The sequence below is a fragment of the Martes martes genome, assembly GCF_963455335.1.
Source record: "Martes martes genome assembly, chromosome: 7".
Lineage (NCBI taxonomy): Eukaryota > Metazoa > Chordata > Mammalia > Carnivora > Mustelidae > Martes > Martes martes.
In genome coordinates this window covers 56639584-56661189 of record NC_137894.1, presented here as the reverse complement: position 1 = coordinate 56661189, position 21606 = coordinate 56639584, and positions in this window count along the sequence as shown.

Below are 21606 nucleotides of genomic sequence, written 5' to 3'. Positions count from 1 at the left end.
GAAAGCAGTCCAGTAAGCTGGATCTCAGACCCTGGTGACATTTTTGGCTATTGTATCAGGAAGTGTATATCTCAACTCAGGGTCTTAACAGTTTTCTGTATATGAATGTATGGATCTATAAACTGGACTTACTTTGGATAATTTCAGGCTCTGGAGATTTTGTGGCATCTGGTGTCTTTTCCAGCAGCTGCACATACCTTACTGTCTCCCAAGAAAACCAACCCTCAGTACTGACAGCCTAATTCTAAAAGAGCATACCATTCCAGGTGGCTTTTCAAAGGCTCCCAACTCCATCATATTTATCTCCTCACACTCCATCTACAAAGGCTAAAAGGGATTTATATGAGAGCTATTTTATAAGAAGGGTAAAAACTAGAAAACAGATAAAAGATTGCAGGAAAAAAAATGAGTAACAGTGGTTCCAAATCAAATACTCAGAATTTTAAATGTTGCAAATAGGAGAGTTAAGTCACCACTTATCAAGGTAGAGAAAGCCTTTATTTGTTGGACTTTCATGGGAATTGAGACAAAGAAAGAGGGGGAACTGAAGTCACCAAACAGCCATAGGTTAAATGAGGGACGCTGCACTCCTTTCTGGAAGAGCCTACCTTTTGCTCCAGTAACTTTCTCTAAGATTTCTTGGAATGCTGCATTCTGAAGCTTAAGGTATTATCTTATAGCAGTGAATTTTATACTAAAATATTTATTTCAGGGAACCTGGGCGGCTCAGTGGGTTAAAGCCTCTGCTTTCGGCTCAGGTCATGATCCCAGGGTCCTGGGATCGAGTCCCGCATCGGGCTCTCTGCTCAACAGGGAGCCTGCTTCCCTTCCATTCTCTCTCTCTGCCTGCCTCTCTGCCTACTTGTGATCTCTGTCTGTCAAATAAATAAAATCTTTTAAAAAAATTTTATTTCAGATATTTTATTTTACAAATGAAATATGCATATGCCACGTACTCCACATACATATGTGTCGTTAACATTGCAAGAAGCAGGCAAAATAGTATAAAAGTATCTGTGCCACCCATAACACAATTTTTTCAAAGAGTGAATTAGCAAAATCCTTTTTCTGTAAAAGAACTATATGTAAATGGTTTTGATTTTCCAAACTCATTTGTATGTTATTTCTTATTCTCACTATGTCATAGAGTTGGGTTACTCTTTTCCCCCAACTTCTACAAAGTTGGAAAAGAGGTGAGGTGGCCTGGAGGCAACTAAGGCAAGAAAACGTTTAAAGTAATAAAGATGGCACCGGGTTCTGCAAAATACGATGCCCCAAGCCTCTCCTCTTTGCACTAGCTGTTCCTTATCTTGAAGGCTTCATTCCAAGTAGTGTAAGTTTACATTAAGCACATTAAAATGGGAAAAATGTGCCATCTTCTTTCCAAAACATACCATGAAGACCATTTAATAGATTGCTAGAAGCAGCCCCTTCATGTTCCCAGGATTTCTGTTGGAAACAAATAAAAATGAATAGAGACATTGGTAAGATTCTGTCACATTAGTATTATTCTCAAATTGACTGATGGACTATAAATAAGAAGCCACTATTAGTAATGCATCATTAACTTGGGGACAGTGGGGTTCTATAGGGATTGGGTTGGGACCAGTGCTAAATGAGATATCCAAATTAATGCCCTGATGGAAAAAGTAAATAGCTATGAGCATACCAAAATAGAAACAACTGCAAGCACAATGGAAGATCTTAGGAGGAAAAATTTAAATGGAATGAGATTTAATTTAGATAAATATATAATAAGTTGCTCATGGGAAAATAATTCCTATCTGAGTGATAACAAGCAAAATTCTTCTAAAAGAACAGTAAAGTAGAGAAAGGATTGCGTGCAATGGTTAATATTTCTGAGAACTAAGAATGAACAAATCATTAGGGAAATATTTTAAGTTAAAACCATGTCTTAAGAATTTTACTAGTTTTAAAGGAACTATAAGTTTTAGTTCCAAACTATTGTTTGTTTTATGCTCACCAGTTTGATAAATAAATTACTACCTGGGTGTCCATATCCATGACTTCAAATAATCTAATCAGTAGTTCCACCTTTATTTGATGTCTGGAATTCCGAAACAAATAATCCTAAACATTGATAAGATCAACTCTTTCAAAAGTCCAAACAAACCAATCACACTTAAATTCCTCCACTTCAAAACAGAAAGCAAAGAGCCACAAACAGGTATTAAGAGGGCGGAGTCTGGCTTCAGCTCTCATAGCAAATAAATGGCAAATGAAAGATTGTAAACTTGGAAGCAATTGGTATTGCTTTAAAAAAATTATGATACTGACAGTTCACCAAAAAAACGCTCAATAATTATAGTCAAGTCAAAATTAAGAAAATTTGATCTGATTATTTTGCAATTTTGAAAAAAATGAAAATGAAATTTTAGGAGCATGTCATAAAAACATGTACCAACAAACCCATTTCTTTCCTCCTTGCACATAGAGTCATTTACTGATCATTATGCCAGCACGGCCTTGGTTTCTACCCAGAGTTTCTGCCCAGGGTCACAAACATGAAAACTGAACAGTAGCTAATACCAGCAGTAAACTTATAAATTAAATGAGTATATTCTTAAAAATGATCCACTTGCCAAATTTCAGGTTATTTTATTATATAGTTAACATGACCATGTATACCAACAGGTTTTTAAGACTTTCTCTTCTTTCTATGTATTAAATAAAAATATATCAAGTACTACAATTGTGTGACTGAGTATGAAACTCCCCAGAATAGAGAAGAGCCATGTCTCAATGCCAAGATTGCAGTGAGAGATTCTGAAGCATGCACAAGGGGGACCAGCACTATAGGGCAGAGAGCTTTAATCAGTGAATAATCCATAGAATGAGCTATTGTGGAACAAGACATAGCAATTTCTAGCTGTACTTGTTTAAAGTTTTCACTCTTGGTACAAAATTTAGATAATGAAAAAAAGTCAGTATTTACAATTTTACATAATGCACTTATGTAAGTTAATGATAAATCTTTTTTCCCCAGTGTTCAAAGCCCAAAAAGTACTGGGGTTGAAATGTATTATTTGAATTTTTAAATTTTTTAAAAGATTTTGTATTTATTTATTTATTTTAGAGAGAGAAAAAGCATGGGAAAGAGCAGAGGGAGAAGAGAGAGAGAGAGAATCCTGAACAGATTCCTTGCTAAGTGTGGAGCCTGACACTGGGCTTGACCTCAAAACCCTGAGATGACGACCTGAGCTTAAACCAACAGTCAGATGTTTAACCAACTGAACCACCCAGGCGCCCTATATCATTTGAAATTTTTATGAAAAACTAGGTACTGATACTTAATTTAATAACTGTTCATTGTACTCTCCAATGCTGGCCCTATTTCTAATGTCAGTGAACAAGTATGCTGTCATCCAATTTCTCAAAATTTTCCTGGGTAAAAAATGACTTTAATTTTAAGCAGTTGTGTATGGTGCTATAGTGACATTGTTTAGGATGTCTTCAGTTTACTGAATTGAAGCTGGACTCTTGGAAAAAATTCCCTGATCCACTTTGGCCCATACTCTTGGTACCTCAGTTGTCTTTGAAAATCACTCCTGGATAATGCCTCTGGCTATCAAACTGTGTGAATGTCTGGACTAAAGCTTTCTGTCCAGAGAATTAGAAGTTTATTAAACCCATTATAATTTTGTGGAGGTACCCCTCAGTTGGAAAAAGAGGGTCTTGCAGAAAATGTTCTTATATAGTAGGTTTCTAAAAACTACTTTCTTCTCTAAATTCCACTGTAATATCAGAAATATACCCTGCTGTTGAGAGATGACATTTATTTCAAGTAAATATTATGGCATGGCTGTTCGCTTGCTTTTGGGGACACTTAATATATCTGGAGGTAATAGTCATCAGCTGCCAGTTCTATGTCAGGCATGACCTGAGAAAATGTTATAAGGATGGCACCCCTAGTCGAAGCAGGCACATCATTGTCCAGCCTGCATTGTATCTTCACACCATGTACAACAGACTCCTTACACTGAAGGCAACAGAAGCCTCCAAAGAAACAAAAATGACCAGATCCAAGTATCTGTGGATTGTAGACCCCTCATATTTAAACTTTTCTCACCTGTTTGAAAGTTCAATTCAAAATGACTTGCATTGTGGGGCTCACATATGGTTCTATTTACATACGTATCATTTATATTAAGTCCCTGCTACTATTTCAAAGAATATGGTATGGCATGAGAGCCTTTGATAATACTTGAAGCTAATTTCCAAAAAGAAAGAGAAGGTTATAATGAGGTCATCAAACACTATTTGAAAGTGACTAGCCTGCAATATGAAAAACACAATTTCAAGATGTTCCAAAGAAAGCCACAGTAGGAAGAGTGGCATGGAGTATGGGTAGGGGGTGACATAATTCATATCCCCTGTTATGCAAACTGTTATATACAGTTATACTGCATGGATACAAAATAAAAACACATGGAAGAGACACTTGCAGAATTAGGTGTATCTCCTCAAAGTTTTTGTTGGGAGCTCCTTCACACTCAAGATGCCACTGAACAGATAGATCTATATAGCCCAGTCACTGACTGGATGTAAAGGTCCCCCCAGAATAGTACTGATCCAGTGTATAAATTGAATAATGATGGACACTCTCTGGAAGACATGTTTTCTTGAATCCTAAAAAATCTGGCTGGCAGTTTTAAAAAATCATTTTGTCATTCCCAGTGTTCAATATTAAATTTAGGAACACATGAAAAAAAAATTCAAGAAACATGAACCAGAACTATTGCTTCACGATGTTATGATTAGTGGAAAACATATTTATAGATCTAAGTCAAGTGGTTTTCTTAAATGAATAGAAAATAATTGCTTTTTGCAGACCTTGGTGATGCATCTTCCAATGTAACGGGCTGACTACAGGTCTTGGGCTTGGTGGGCAAGATCTCCCCAGAGTAAAAAAGTATTTATACACTCAAGAAAAATACCTCTACAGTGTCATTCAATGTAGGTGATTTTTTTTTCTCACGATCCAACTATCTGAACTTTCTTAGTGAGACTCCAAAGCCCTCTTTCTTTACCCTCATTCTCTGTTGGATTATGAGCAGCCTAGACAGATCTGAGGAAGTCATAAAATCAGGCAATAAGAATGTAATGCATCACAGATATTTCTTTATATATTACAGACATTTGAAGATTCATTAACTAAGATAATCATGTGAGAGTGAATAACACAAGACCTGACACAGAGTCAGGGCCTCAATAAAATGCTCATTTATTTCCATCACCTCTTCCCACCCTCCTTCACTCAGTCTTTCTCTCTCCTGTTCGTCATCATCTTTTTCTGCATCACTACGCTGTAGGAGGCATTCTAATCTCTTGGCGATGGCAGTGAACCTGATCATCAGCCTCAGTTGTGAAATTTGGGATAGATAGTGTAGTATCTGTCTAGGCTCTACTTTCTCTAGTTGCTCATTGTCTGATCCACTGTTTGCAAAGGGAAGCTACAAGAATCAATAGCACAATAGACAAGGATTTCCTCTACATATACATTAGGGTTTTGTGACCTTTAAATATTTCATCTATTAAATAAATGTATACTTCCCCGGAATCCACAATGAAGCCTATGAAGGTATACAGTACAGCTCAAGGGTGAGTCCACATCTCAGAATACCTGATGCATATACAACCTGAGAAGCTGTATGCAAGAAAAACTTGCCAGTGCTAACTTAGGTCCAACAATGAATATTTCTGTAGGATAAGAAAGAAATCATGGCAAAGTACAAAGCTTAAAGGATGGCAAGTACCACAAACACAAAGTCCAGAAAAATAATAAAATGTTTCTATTTATTAACTGTCTGACACCTTTATTTTTTTAAAAAAGATTTATTTATTTATTTGATAGACAGAGATCACAAGTAGGCAGAGAGGCAGGCAGAGAGAGAGAGGGGGAAGCAGGCTCCCTGCTGAGCAGAAAGCCTGATGCGGGGCTCGATCCCACCCTGGGATCATGACCTGAGCCGAAGGCAGAGGCTTAACCCACTGAGCCACCCAGGCGCCCCTGTCTGACACCTTTAAAATACTACTTTTTGGCTGTAGACTTCATTGTGTGACAATAATTTTATAGTGGAAGAAAAAGAGAATCCATTCTTTCATATAGCATGGTTATCAAAAATTGTTTTTAATTCATAGTTCAGAAAAGTTTTGGGCCATTTTGCTCTTTCTGTGGCATCTTTGTTGTGTTGCATCATCTGGAACCACTGGACTCTACCAGGACAAGGCATGTTGAATGGGCTGAAACAAAACCCCATACATTAGGATGCAAAAACAGGTGATTTCCCATGGTCATATTCATTGTTCAAAGTCTCTTTACAGTCTTATGTCTATAAACACAGGAATTCTTTTTTATATTCATATATTTTTTATTTCTTTATTTTTAAATTTTTAATTTAATTTAATTTTTTAAATTTTAAAAATTTTTTGTATTACAATATAATATCAATTTGTTTCATTGGTACAGCTCTGTCTTTTTTTTTTTTTAAAGATACTATTTATTTTATAAAGAGTGGAAGCAATCACAGAGGGAGAGGTATCACAGAGACAGAAGGAGAAGCAGTCTCGCCACCCAGCGGAAAGCCTGATGTGGGGCTCCATCCCAGGACTCTGAAACCATGACCCGAGCCAAAGGCAGACAGACACTCAACCTACTGAGCCACCCAGGCACCCCAAATGTAGGAATTCTTAAATTCTCTTTTGCATGATTCACATCAACATAGAAAACAAATATGCATTATTTTATAATTGTATAAGCTGCTTAATCAAGTATATTCTTTTTTGACCAAATTTCAATAAGAATTGAATTCTCTACTTACTATTTTATACATATGAGGACTGAGAGAATATCCCATAAACTAGTTCTGGCTCTTTACATTTAAAGCTTTACTTTTTTTCTTCCAAGACTTTTGTCCTCCTAAAGGACTAGTTGGACTAGTTGGACTAAAGGACGAGTTGGTATTAGAATTTGACCACTGACTTGTTCAAAATCCCAGGTGAGCTGGTGGAGTGAAAGTAAGAGTACTCAGGGTAGTCATTCTAACCCTCAGATAGCTAAAAGGAAAAAAAAAAAAACTATATGGAAAAGCAACACTGAAATAGAAAATAGCTAACTAAACTGAAAAACCAAGTGTATAACCATCTAAAATTTCTTTTTAACTAGATCCACCAAAATGCCAATCCAAGACCACCTGACATGAAGGAAGGTGTGATGGGGGGGAATCAGAATGGGAAGCAAAGAGCAGTTGTAACTGATTATGATTAAAATCATTTAATCTGGCAAATTTTCCAAAAGCATGTGACCATGAACATACCACTTGAGCACCTTCCATGGAAGGGGTACACAGGTATGTAGGATGTGGATCTTCAGCATTAACTTCATGGTGAATCTGCCTCCAGTGCAGTGGTGAAAAGAACAAGATTTGGGGTCAGACACACCAAGGTTTTAATCCCTTTCTAGTTGGGTGGCATTCACTAAGTCCCTGAGCCAATCTAAGCCTCAGTGTCCTCATCTGGAAATGGATATGTTAAAACTTGCCTTATATGACTATTATGTTTAAATGGAAATTTATGTATATAAATTTCACATTCCAAGAACTCAACAATTGGTAGCTATGATTAACTCAATAATGGATAGCTACTTATTGGATTAAATATTCAGAATTTGTCACCCCTTACAAGATAACCAAACACTCTGCACTACTACCTAAAGTAAACCTTAGGTTTCTAATATCTGTCATCCTACATTTATTTATTCCCTATTCAAGAACATGCTTATCCTTTTCTCATTTTCTAATTGAAAGCCAATGTATCTTTCCAGATCCAACTGAGATCTCACCTGTTCTTTCCAGCCACTTGCTGCTGAAACTGTTCTTTGAAGATTATGGTGGCACTGTCCAATAGCAATATAATGTGGGCCACATCTGCAGATTAAAGTTTTGTATAGATAGACTAAAAAAACTAAAAAGAATTAAAACCAGCTGAAATTAATTTTGATAGTTTTTTAGTTGGGCACCTGGGTGGCTCAGTCATTAAGCATCTGCCTTTGGTTCAGGGAGTGATCCTGGAGACCTGGGATTGAGCCCCGCAACGGGCTCACTGCTTGGCAGAAAGCCTGGTGCTCTCTCTCCCACTCCCCCTTCTTGTGTTCCCTCTCTCACTGTGTCTCTCTCTGTCAAATGAATAAATAAAATTTTTTTAAAAAGAAATTAAAAAAATAATAGTGATATTTTTACCTTATCCAACATACCAAAATAGTATTCAACATGTAATCAATATTCTAAAATTATTAATGAGATATTTTACATTCTCTTTGTCATATTATGTACTCAAAATCCAGTGTATATTTTGCTTTCGTAGCATTTTCAATTCACAATAACCACATTTCAAGTACCTGATAGCCACATGTGTCTAATACCTGCCATATTGGATATCCTGTGTGTATAGTATGAAAAGTTGGTACCATCCTATTTAATATGCCATTATGTTTGCTGGTGTTTCCTATGTGGCAGGACTTTCCCAGCCAGTTACTAGGTTCTTTGAAGAACTATAGAGTTCTCTAACTCCGGGATGCAGTGCCCAAACGCAGTGGTCATTGAGTAAAGGTTTGCTCTTGAGCGGTTTAGATGCATTTAGAAATCCTAGAAGGAAAAATGCCTAGATAATGCGATTTCCTTCTATTTGTGCTACTTTTACAACTCTGTGTTGTGTATCCCAGGATGTAAATTCTGAATATGTGGAATAATGCCATTTGCAGACTGGTATTAATAAATCTGCTCTGGCACTACTGTGAATAATGCAAGAGGCAAAAACAAGAGGGAATATTGCATGTGGTAATACTTCTCTTACGGAATAAACAATCAGATTAAAGTGCTTTTAGGTATGAGTGGAGAGCAATATAATCTCACCACCATACTTTAAAATGTTTACTTACCAATAAACAAAAAATGGTAGTTCAGGGGCACCTGGGTGGCTCAGTTGGTTAAGTGTCTGCCTCTTGGTTTCAGCTCAGGTCATGATCTCAGGGTCCTGAGAGGGAGTCTCATGTCCAGCTCGAAGTCTGCTTGAGTTTCTCTCTCTCCCTCACCCTCTGCCCTTCCCCTGCTCAAACTCTCACCACCCCTCAATAAATAAATAAAATATTTTTAAAATAGTAGTTGACTTTGATTTACAGCTCTGTTGTGGAAATAGATGTTGCTTTCAAGATACAACCAGGGAGCTTAAACCCCATGGCATACCACATCTAGTGAACTATACAATCCTCAGTTCTTTTTACAGACCTTTGAAACTATGACTTGGTAAAGAATTTGTCACATTTCTGGCCTGGACATTTTTAAAAATTTGGATAAGAATGAAATCATACTGCACAAATACAGAAGTTTTCAGGCCATATAAACCCACAGTGCAATAATACTGTAGTTTCAAGTGGAAGGTGGATTTCTAAACATAGTCTGTTTCTTACAGGGATGTAAGAAAGCACAGTTTATAATACGGAAAATTTTTCCAAGTTACAATGAAAGGAGCAGAGATTTTAAAAGCTATGACTCACTTAGTGAATCACTGAAAATCCTGGAAAAGGGTATTTTGTCATTTTATAGTTGAATTATCTAAAAAAAAAGCAACAACCAAAAACCTTAAAACATATCCTGATCATCAGGATGACAACAGTCAGTACTTTTCCAGATGATGTTACCTTATCTGACTGAAAATGTGTTCTTCTCTATATAATAAAGATAAAGCAAAGTAGAACATTCCAAAAAATTTACATCCACTTTCATGTTGAAAAGCTGCCTCTCAAACATATCCCACAAAATATATTCACAGACACAACTAAAGACAACTTTAATCCCTTCTCTACATTGGAGCATTTTCTTTAATTTTCTAGTTTTCAGCTTTCCTGACAAAATTCTAACAAAAACTTTGAGCAGATTTTATTTTCTTCATCAATCCTTTCTGAACAGAGAGACCTCTTCTTTCTCTGAATTCCCTTAGCAAGTTCTGTGTGGACCCAAACTTGGTATTTACCATAATCTTCTAATCATTGTGGTTCTTTTTTCACCTGTCTGTATCTGAGCTCTACAATATGATTATAAGCTTCTTGAAGTCATAGGCCATGTCTTATTCATCTCGCGTAGGTCTCAGGAGAGCCTTGCATAGAAGAAACATTCAATAAATGTGCTGGAAATCATGATGACTTTGGTCATGATTTACAGGAATGTCACAGCAGACCAATGACATGTTATAGCAACGTTGGCCATTACGAATGCACAGTAACATTTTTATATTCCATTTCCATTCCTTGGCTATCTTTTTAAATAAATGTGCTTAGTGTTTCATCAGCATTTTCATTCTAAAATCTCAAGTTGAATGTATTTTTAAAAATTAAAATAAAAACTTTAAAAGTCTAATTATATTCTAGCATCAAAGCTTTTTCTCCCTTGCAGTTATATTTTAAGTGTTCTTTAGTGTTTTTAGTGTCTAGCCATAGTTAAGATTCCAGTTTACAAATACATATCTACTGAGGGTTTTTTCCACATTTAATAATATCCTGAAACCTAATTTTGTGTATTGGATTCATTTAAAATGTGGTTGCTACTCAACAATTTTGGAGGAAAGTAAATTACATCAGACGTAACATTTAAACTAAACCCAGAAGTTAAAACTCTCTATAAATAAGAAAAACAGAAAGACTTCAAATAAGAGACATGAGAAGCAAAGGAAGTTAATGCACAGTACAAAGTCATTTGGCCTCGTGAACACCCAGCCCAATGGATTCAGCTATAAGAAAATGAAGCATGTGAAATGCACAGGGAACAATGCAAGTTTATGGGCTTAGTGATGCCAGACTACAGTAGTGGCTCAAGAGTAAGAGGCCATTGATGAGAAGAAGGTTTGGATTAACTGTGGCCTTGAAGTTACCCCTGGAAAGTGAGTAACACTCAGTTGTGAGAGGTGCATTAACCTCTTCAGACCACTAGGGTTCAAAGTGTTCCATAAGGGGTAATTTATTAAATGGGTCCTAATTGCTTGGTAATGTACCTTCCAAAAGTCACTTCTCTATGCTATGATTAGGCCTGGGACTTGCCAAGTGCTGTCATTCTCTTTGTAACTCCATAATGGAACTCTAGGATGTGGGAAGTAGATCCATTGAAGAGCTATGTGTCTAGCCAGGGTTCAGAGTCCTACCAACAGAGCCGGGCAACCTTTCATTTAATCGTCCGGTGTGTAAACACCGAGATACAAATTTGATATATCTTGTAGTAAAACATGCCTTTTACTAAATACATGTATATTTTAATAGTATAAGGATATAACTTTTTTTAATTTGAAAAGGTTGGCACATTTTTAAGATTTGTAAATTTATCCATTTTGTTAGATTCTTTCTTAAAGGTGTAAAAATAAACGAATTTTTTGTTTTCCTTTTCTACAAACAAACTTTCTTTTGGCCCCTTTGTTTCACAGGATTTTCTTTTTGAAGGCCAATCAACATGACTTTCTTTTTGGGTTCCAACACAAAACAGTGTTGGTTTTATCAGCCCATCCATGGGTATCACAGATACACACCAGAACTACTTTGGCCCTGGTCTTGTTAATTAGCAAGGCCAGCAGAGGGAGTGCAAGAGCATTGTTACAAAACAAAATAAAAAATTTTAAAAATGAACATGGTAATTAGAAGTAGAAAATCTGATGTTAAACTACAGAAGATTATATAGCAAGATCTAAATAGAGAAGCAGTCTTGATAAGACCACATAGTTAATATGCTAGAACCGAAGAGACAGACCTGTTAGTCACTGTCATAGTCTTGAGATATTTGTGAACTCACTGAATGTAGCTGTGCCTCACTCTTTTTGCTCTTGAAAATGGCTCTCACAGTAGCTTCAAGTCAGATAAGAAAGGCTTTTGTTTTCCTTAGGAAAGAGTGATTACTTAAGTATTGGTACTGATAATATTAAGTACTGATGTCTGTTCTGTCTTTCAGAGCTCCGGGTCACTTCTTCCTTTTGACCGTGAGTGAAAAACACCTTGGTGGTGTCCCCTAATGCCCTATGAACAGGGGTTTGATTAGATCATGGAGTTAGACACATTTTTTAGCATGAGTGAACAGAAATGATTAAGCTTTAAAGTAGCATTGGGATGCCTTTAAGTCAGAGAGAAGTTATATATTCGAATGCCATCCTTTGTTTTATAACTTGATAACTCCTATTCCAGACCATCTGAAGAAGTGACACATTTTCCAAACACATCTCCGGACGATTTGTTACATCAGAGTACAAACCACTTACTGGTTTGTAGTGATTTAGAACCCCAATTTCACCCTTAAGGGAATGTGCTAGAGTGCCAGAAGTCTTCAGTAGTGTTTCTTACGAGATCATTTGTGTAGCCCTCATAACCACTTTCTCCCAGAAGGCATCTTTGACAGAATGATAGCCAAAACAAGCCAGCCTTTATATCATACTAAGCTAAATAAAATCTTTCTTTGTTCTAGAAGCTTGGAATAATCTTGAGGATAGTACAACTTGCCTGGAAGTTTACCAGAAAAAGAGTTTGGAAAGTAAATATTCAGTTCTGCTTTCTCCAGTAGATGTCACTTTCTGTACATAGGATATCAAGATATATAAGATGCACAGTATTCCCTACAGTGATATAAAAAAATAACTTTGAGTTCCAGCTATATGCAACAATTTTTTAAGCCTTTATTGGTATTTTCTAGTGTTAGAAAACTTAAGGAATTGTAAAGGCAAAATGAATGCTATTAATTAACTGTCTTACCATATTTCTGTCTAGTTTTAGCAATGGCCATTAAGCACAGCACGTGACACAGTATCGCTAGTGCATTTTCAACAGTTACAGAAAGCTAAGTATTATTCCACATCACAGCATAAAATTAATTTGCCAAAAACAAACATGGTTGCTGAGTAAATAAGCAGTCATTAATAATATACTGCACACTTACCAAGAATCTAATTAAATATGAGTTCACGTAAACTATTATGATTCAAGAGTTATTCTTCCTTGGTCCTCTATATCATTTTGATATTCCCATCAGCCTCCTATGTCTGAGAAAAGAAAATTTAGTTCTCCAAAGTGCTTCACTATGTAGCAAGAGATATCAGCGCTGGAATGAGAGAGAGAGAAAGAAAGGAAAGGAAAAGAGACAGAAACAATTATAAATGGTAAAAATAGCATTTCTATGACATCCAAATGTACAAGAATGAAAATCAAATGATGGAAGAATATTAATAGTTAGAATTTATATTAATTCTTCCTAAAATACTTCCAAAATGCTCTTTGCATTTCTAAACATAAGCCTCATTATGCTGTTCTATTTGTATTCCAACACAGTTGAATTTTATATTTGAGTTGTTTTAATAGATGACTTTGAAATGACAGAGGAGAGTACATTTTTGTTTCTTATTGATCGAAGCAAGATTTTGCTTGTAGCTACTATAACTTGAAATAATAGGAAAGGCTACAGAGGCTTTTTAAAATGTTGATGTCTGGGTCACATCTGATTCAGTTGTTGTATTGACAAATGTGATTTGATAATTGCCAAATTAAGCTCAAGAGAAAATTAGTTAAACAACTACTTTTATTTTTAGATGCTTCAAACAAAAGATATGAAGTTTGGTAGCAAATAATGATAGGGTGCTAGAACAAAAATTTCCTAAGAAGGCAAAATGGGCATGTGGCTTTTACAAAACAAAGGAAGCTATCTGGTCATCAAAATAAACAACATCCAAAACAGTCTCTTTGGGTGTTAAATATTTTGTGTGGAGAGTAAACCCAAAGAGCTCAGATTGTTATCTGAGGTAGAGATTTCTTGACATGTTAACTGGAAGTCCTACCATTCTCTTGCATCCTTGGTTAAAACAAAGAGATTATAGGCTTTGAGTAATAAAGGGATTTAAAGCCTTTCACCTTTAGGCTACTGATTCAGCTTCATTTCAGGAGGAGGAGATCTAAGTCCTGTATGTACCCAGGCCAGGAGTGCAGTTTACTTTCAATTCAGTCTGAATTCGGATCCCACTTCATAACAAAGCCTAGGACATTTTTTCAGCGATTCAGAGCAAATATGGTTGCCAAAAGAAAACCAAAAATTGAACAGGAAGAATAGAAAAAAACACAAAGTAACGACTAAGGTGAATTCCTGAGGAAATAGACCCCACTGGTGTCTCTGCTGAGCATTTTCAAGAGTGGTGTCACCTTTCTACCGCTCTGTCTTATACTAGTTTTGATCAATTTAAATATTACTCTAGAATTTTGAATGGAAGTGACCCCATGATAATTAATTATTTTGAAAATGAGGACAACTCGTTGATATCATGTGGGCAAATTACTGTGCTTTGATTTGAACTCCAGGAAGAGCTAGGCAAAACCCGCACCGCTACCGGTGGCTGGTAGTCTTTTCCTGTGTGAAACAGAAGTCGGTGTTTCACACAGCCAGTTTGCACAGCCAGTAGCACTCAGGTAGGAAGTCTCTGGGAGAGCTGGAATTCCTTAGCGCCAGACTTTAGTCTTTTTCTGTTTTTATTCTTCCCTTTTCTCCATAGCACTTAATACCCTATTTACTTAATAGATTGGAACAGAAAACTCAGGACACTTTGAGAAACAGTCCATTGCTTGGGGTGCTGGGGTGATACAATCCATTAAGCCTCCAGCTCTTGGTTTTGTCTCAGGTCCTGATTTCAGGATCAAGCCCCATGTCAGTTCTGTGCTCAGCGCAGAGTCTGCTTGAGGTTCTTTCCCTCTCCCTCTCCCTCTGCCCCTCCCTTGCTTGTGCTCTCGCTCTCTCTCTCTCTCTCTCTCTCTCAAATAAATAAAACCTCAAAAAAAAAAAAAACCAAAAACCCAGTCCATTGCTTAATTCCACAGCTGTAACATTTTTAAAAACAATGAATTCATTACCATTATTTGAACCATGTCTTTGAATTCTCTCCTTTAAATAATTTTAACAAATATTAAGTGGATTCAAAATAATATTTATAGCATACATATAAGTAAATAGGATGGACATGTATATGCTGTACCCAGCTTAGGAAATGAAATGTACCAGTATGTGTGTAACCTTGAGCCTCTCCCAACCCCTTTCTTTCCCTTTTGATCACATCATCTTGAATTTTGTGTTACTCAGCCCCTTGTTTTTCTATGTCTTTTAAAAAATAACATAAATGGGGATTTGACTACTGACTATTTGTTTAGAAGAATGCAAAAAAAGTTTGAGAAAGTTGATGCATAAAGGCAGTTTTGATCAGTTAAAAATGTTTATTCAATCAACATGGCCTGTATTATTTGGAATCTATTACAAAATATTTACAAAATTTTATAAATGTAAGAATGCTTTTACCTACATATATAACAAATGCTATACAGTGCTCAGCACATATGTTGCACCTAATAAATGATGCTTTCAAATAAATAAAATAAGTGATGCTTTCAAATCATATAGTAAAAGACTGGATTCCAGAAAGGATTTCTAAGGAAATGTGTTATATATCCTTTAAGAAAATTTTTTTAACCCATAGGGTTTAAATGATTTCCATACCCAAAGATAAGATCAGGGTCTAGATAGACTGATTACTGAATGCCTGAGTATATTATTAAGGAAAAGATTCCTCAGATTACCTGGCTACCCCACAATCCCTGTCTGGAGATCTAAAGATGAGCAAGTCCTAGAGGGAGAGTAGAGGATGTGTCCCTAGATCTTCTGTGAGAAGGAACTGGAAAATAACAGAGAGGATGAGACCAGAGGATCCCTGAGGCATCCTGGCCTGTCATCTTCTTTTTCTCCTGCATTCCAAAGTGGGCTCCATACCCAATTTACGACCAATATATAGCAGAACCCAGTTGTTACTCAGCAGCACAGTAACTCCAAGTATATACTGCTTCTTTTTCTTTCCCCAGATCATCTTCTCCAGGTACACGGACGCGTCCTGTCTAAGGACCTCATATCAATGCCACTGACCCTTGAGTTACCTTTTTACAGCTTCAGACGGGACATCCATTTAGCATTTAGGAGAGTCTAAGTCAAAGTTCACTAATGAGGCAGTTTATTACTATTTTAAAGAAAACATTAGATCAGAACTTAATGTTGTACTAAAGTTAGAGTTTCCTAAATTTGTGTATGTTATCAGCATGGGTATTTTTGAATTCTCTTTAAAGTTATTAAGAAGTTCTTTGGGCCTGAACTCTAAAATAGGAAGATGAGACATTTACGGCATCGGTTGTTAGAATTGTGAGTAAGACCCTTGATAGATTGATTACTTAATGGCAAGTGTGACAAGTGTGACAACAGATTGAGGAATAGCATTACCACCTCAGTAAAAAATAAACACGAATATTAGTAATGATTAATTTCTTTAATATTTTAAATAATTTTGAAGGTATCAAAGATGTTGAAAACTCATAGTAGATTGAAGGTTTGTGTCATCTTTGTCATAATACCACTTATATATCTATTCAGAATATTTCAAAATTATTTTAACTTTCTTATCCTTTAGTTTATCTTACTATCACATTCATTCCCTCCTTTTTTTTTTTTTTCTCCACAGCCACCTTACAAAGTCCTCAGGCTCCCTTTTGCTTGAACTCTTTTCTGTGTCTTCTAAGTTTGCCCTTCAAATCATTTTAAATGGCGCTATCCAGACTAAGCTTTGTAAACCAGAGTTTTTCTGCTTTTGTTCTCTTTTGACTAGTTCCAATTTTCTGTGGAAATCATTTCAGATTCCTTAGTATGGTATTGAAGTAAGTCTTTTACTGGGACACCTTGGTGGCAGCAGGTTAACTGTCTGATTCTTGGTTTTAGCTCAGGTCATGATCTCAGGGTTGTGAGATTGAGCCCTGTATCCCTCTCCACGCTCAGTGCAGTCTGCTCCAGGGCAGAATCTGCTCCAGATTCTGTCTCTCCCTCTCCCCCTCCCCATTTGCTCCAAAGCTCTCACTCTCTTAAAAAAAAAAAAAAAAAAAAAGGTAAGCCTTCTTCCTAATTTTCCAGCCTTCTCCTCAAGTACTACAAAATCTGTATAACTTCTGTATCTAATATATAATCTTTTTTGCATACCATGAAATCCCCTTCACCTACAATACTCTACCTTGCCCTTCTCCCGTTTTGTGTTTTTGTCGAAAATCCTCCTGCTCTCCCAAACCCAAGTACTGATTCTATGTACAATCCTTCAATTAATCCCAAATCCTTATAGCTTCTGAAGCACTTTGATCATGTTCGTTAGATAACATTAATCATGTGCTCATATTTTAATTATGAAGGGAAATAGGTCTTAGTAAACCCCCTTCTCCCTGGATGAGGTTTATGCATGACACCTCTTTAAATGTGGAATACCACACAATCAGCGCAGTATATGTTGCAATTGAATTGAATGGTTGAATATCTAAAGCGAAAAGAGGGCCACTATCATCTTTTATGAAGGCCTTGAAAGAAAATTACTTAATTGCAATTGTATGAGTAATTTGTTATAAGTTTACTGCTCTTTATATTTTCAAAGTACATTCATTTTGAATATTTCAAAATCCCAAGACTAGTGCTGGATTGAGAATTTAAATACAGTTAATATCCAACTCCTGACCTCTAAAAATTCCAAGACCTAACAAAGAAGATGGACACCCAAATACAATTAACTATAATGCAATGTTATAAATATCCCAGAAAAGGTTAGGAAAAAAAAAAATGACCTGAAAGCACAGAGCAATTAATTCTTGAAGACAGGAGATGGTAACAGAGTGTGGACCACTTTAAGATCTTTGAAGTCGACCTTAAAAGAGAAGCAACGATTGGACAGATGATGAAGAAGCCAAGCCTGGAACAGCCATGTAGGTAGTACATTACTCAACTTCAAGGGCATCTTTCAGTTAAAATGCAATGTATTGGTGCCCCCAGAAACTACAATGTCTTGGAGCAGCAAGGTGGCCCAGGGAAAGAGCAGAACCAGCCAAGAGGTATGAATGCCACGTTAAGTAATTGTCATGACATCATGTGTAAACCCAGTTAAAATTTTACTAACATTTCACCTTCCATTTTGTCTTTTCTAGACCTCCCTTCCATGAGGTTTTAAGAATTTTTTTCACAACCTCTATTTTAAAGGAGAAACCAAGAACATGACCATTCTTGCTACCACTATATTCACTGGAATAGTTTTAGAGCAAAATAAATGCAGATTAGAATTAGCGAAAATAAGAGCTCTTAGCAATCATTAACTTTTAAATTCGATGCTTCTGAGCTTTTAAGTCCCTTTCTTCAAATTGTATTTTGCTAAGATCAGAATGCAAACAAGAAAAAAAGTGATAGTCTTTACCCTGATTTCCACCAGCTAGTCTTTCCTCCTCCTCCATCAAGACTTGCTCATGGCCCTATGGATTTAGAAGCACTGTTTGAAAACTACTGCTTCTAGACACACCTCTTCTTTTATAATTGAGGAAGCAAAGATCCACAGAATTTGAGGTACTTTGTATAAGTTCATAGCAGCACTTAGTGGCAGAATAGGAAACAGAAAATCCCTTAGCTGCCACTCTTTCAAGATAAAATTAATTCTATTTACATAGCAAAATGAGCATGAGGTCCAAAGGTCTCCCAAAGTGACATTTGGGATAGAGAGAGACTGTTTCTTTTTCATGATGAGACAAGACTTCATTGGAATTCAGTAAGTCAGTGTTAAGTAACTCAGAATCGATGCTAAGTCTGTTATTTTATTCTATCTTTCCTTCATTTTGAAATTGAATTACCAGAAATGACAGCCACCGGGCCCTCTAGCTTCTTGATCCTAGACAAGGGAGTTGGTTAAAGAAATTCATCTCGGTGGTGGCATTGGCTAGTCAGACACTTTTGTGCTGTAGAAATCAAAACTCAAAACTCAAGGTATTATCTCCCCCAGTTTAAAAAGGCAGGAGAGGGGCGCCTGGGTGGCTCAGTGGGTTAAAGCCTCTGCCTTCGGCTCTGGTCGTGGTCCCCGGGTCCTGGGATTGAGCCCCCCATCAGTCTCTCCGCTCAGTGGGGATCCTGCTTCCCCCTCCCTCTTTGCCTGCCTCTCTGCCTACTTGTGATCTCTGTCTGTCAAATAAATAAATAAATCTTTAAAAAAATAAATAAAATAAATAAAAAGGCAGGAAAAAAACTCAAATGTTTTTCCTCTCACCTCAGATTGCAAGGAAAGAGAACAAAATGTCTGAGTTGTCTGGCTGGTCCAACATATTGTGTTTTAATTTAGAGATTAAGCAATTTTTAAAGCTATATATATACACACATATATTGAAGAAGGACTTAATCAAAATAATCAAATATGTAAATGTTGTAAATTATCCTCCCTGTCAAGAAAGTTTAGTAACTGTGACCAAATGGAACTAAAATAATGTTGGAACTAAATAGAGGAACAAAATAAATAGAGCTACAATAGAGGGAAAAAATGGCATTTGTGTATGTAGACAGCTGCTACTGGCAATCATTAAATCAAATATTATAGCTAAACAATTTAAATGAAATTAGATCATTTAAATAGTGTCATCCTATATCATGACAAAATGTTTGCTGAAAGGAGTAACAGAAAAAACTTGCTTATTAAGATCAAATGAGTTAATAACACTTGAGAGTCAAGAAACTTCTAGCTATAGAACCAAAATAACAAAGTATGGTTACAAATGCAATGCTAAACTTGAACTGAATCAATACTGACAAACTATAATAGCAGACTTTACACAGAAACCTTAAAAATTACCAAGGCCATTGCTTTTGGAAGTTATGGATATTCTTGATTATTAACAACACACAAGTCATCTTAGCTTCTTTCCTAGCAGAGCAGGGAATTGGAGACAATGCAAAATCCTCTCATTCTGATTATACCACATCTGGATTTCACCTCCCAACACTAAATGTCTGCCTTAAAGCATGGCCCAGCGAATAGATATAGATTAGTTTTTTAAACAGACCATAATCCCCCAGCCTCTTCCAAAATTAGGGCTATTGTGTGCCACAACTTTCACATGATGTCACTAAGTTCATCAGTCATCCTAGAAAGCAGACTGAACACAATAAGGAGGATGGCAGAGGAGAATATCTTGAAGAAATACTTTTTAACTTACAGATAGTAACTGAAAGAGACACTTCTGAAAAAAATTAATTGGAAACATTTCTGCTTTAAGTCCCTAAACAAGTCTTTAATTTGTAAGTCCTACCATTTCAGATATCTCTCCATACATACACACATGTATGTGCACACGCCCTCACCAAAAGCCACTGGTACAGAAGAACCAATAACAAATTAATGACTGGTTACTTGCTGGGCAAAATGAAAACATTTTATTTACATTACAAGGTTGCCTGTATTTTATATCTCAAATTATTTCAAAGTATTCCTACAAATTGTTCTTATACTTTGAATTCATCTGCTTCTTTCTAAATAGAGGAGTATTCATTAAAACTATTTGTTCACCAATGGAAGTCATTTTGTCACAAAGGAATTTAAGAGTTGAGTCATTCTCTAGTCTTGTATGCTAGATGAATTATTTTGAAAGCAACTGTAAAGGAATTGTTGTCTATTGAATTCTCTTTAGCAGAACAAGCAAGGACACTTCAGACATACCCTAAAACTCTGTCTCTGAAAAAGGAAACTTTGTCTTGGGGGAAAATAGGATGTCCATCCACTCTCTACCTGGCTGGTATCCAAGTAGATGATGAATTAGGAAAATATAACACACAAAAGGAATATTTATGTGTCTTCCTCCTTCATCAGATACACAGTAATTTTTCTCCCATGTCACAAAAACTGTAACCACAATTTACAAGTATATATGCACAATCAAATTGCTATTGATTTTGCAATGCATTTCTTTGATGTCCCTTGCCTTAACCTCATTTATAAAGCTGTTTTGCATTATTTCAAACTGTCAATGATTTGTGACTCATGAATATTCAAATCTAATTTGCACTTACCTTTTTGGTATGCAAGCTTACTTGCAATATGTCTCTATATTTGCCCTTTTGTTTTGTATTTATTTGTGGATCGTTTTATTGAAATAATACTTCTTTAAAAGCCTAGTAAGTCCATTTAAAAACAACAGAGTGGTTGATGATTGACTCTTCTTGATCTCAGTACACTGTCTCCACATTTTGCTACTTGCAAGTTTAGTCATTCTGCAAATGTGTCTCTAGTATTAAAAGAGCCATGCTTTTGCTGGTTGATACCATTTTCAGTGAGATGGGTTTAGTTTTACTGGGTTATGTGTCTCTGGAAAAAAGTCAACAATTTTTTAAAAAGATTTTATTTATTTATTTGACAGAGAGACAGAGAGGGAGCATGAGCAGGAGGAGTGGGAGAGGGAGAAGCAGGCTTCCCACTGAGCAGGGAGCCCAACACGGGGATTGATCCCAGGACCCTGGGATCATGACCTGAGCTGAAAGTAGACGCTTACCTGACTGAGCCACCCAGGCGCCCCAAGAGTCAACAATTTTTAGATGAACTTGAGCCTTATCAGAAAGAAAGGAAGGCAGATGGTGTACCTGGGTGGCTCAGTTGGTTAGGCATCTGACTCTTGGTTTTGGCTTGGCTCATGATCTCAAGGTGGTGGGATCGAGCCCCATTTCA